Below are 853 nucleotides of genomic sequence, written 5' to 3' on the forward strand. Positions count from 1 at the left end.
CTCTCTGTCTCTCTCTCTCTCTTTAGGGCTGGAATGGAAAGTATGATTTGTTGGTGGGCATGAGTAAGGAGGAAATAACACCAAGGCTGTCATGAGGGCAGGGCCTGCCATTTCTTCAGGAGGTCATGGTTAGGGATGTATTTCACCCCACAGCCATTCAGAATGAGCCATTCCTATGCCGTATATGTTTTCATATGTATCCATATTAAACTTAATAAATCTGATCCTCTTGGATATGTGGATCTTCTGGAAGCTAGGGGACTTGAACTTTAGCCCTGCTTAGGGCCTCAGAACATGCTCCTTGTTCTGAGCTTGGTGTGGATGCACATAATGACCTGGCCAATATGAATCCTGGCCACTCTACCCTGAGGATTTTCAAAGGAAGGCACCCCACTCTCTGTCTGGAGCCTAGATTGGGGACAGCATGTCAGACAAAAGATCCACTGGAAAGGGCTGTCTCCAAGGTCCCTTATGGCCACCCATGCCAGGAGCAGGTGGAATATACTTCTGAGGCAGCTGCGGTCTGCAGTCGTTGGACAATGGGCTCCCACAGGAATCACATTCTTTTTTCCTCAGTTAATTTATACTTCCTATTCCAGGGTTTTTGTGAGTATTAGGTGGGGTAATTCATGTAAACGTCTTAGAAAGATACCCAGCCACACATTAAAAGTCTAGTAAGTACAAATTAGTGTTTGTGTACTCCCCTTTTCACTTAGCAGGATATGAACTCCGTTAGGAACTAAGCTTTCCTCTATTTTAACAGCTTGCTCTGAGAAAATAAACCATTGCCTGGCATGTAGTAGGTATTCAAAAATAATGCTTAACTAATTAATTTAATTAGCCACACACATTT

General features: G+C 43.7%; 1 pseudogene; it reads right to left on the bottom strand.

The window, feature by feature from the left end:
* Positions 1 to 451: 451 nt before the first annotated feature.
* On the bottom strand, positions 452 to 576 carry LOC146399835 (small nucleolar RNA SNORA70; annotated as a pseudogene).
* Between the last annotated feature and the right edge of the window lie 277 nt (positions 577 to 853).

This window comes from Sus scrofa, chromosome 9, assembly GCF_054392235.1.
Source record: "Sus scrofa isolate SSC_HxYL_T2T_F1_AM1 chromosome 9, Sscrofa_HxYL_maternal_Yorkshire_Landrace_v2.0, whole genome shotgun sequence".
NCBI classification, from domain to species: Eukaryota; Metazoa; Chordata; class Mammalia; order Artiodactyla; family Suidae; genus Sus; species Sus scrofa.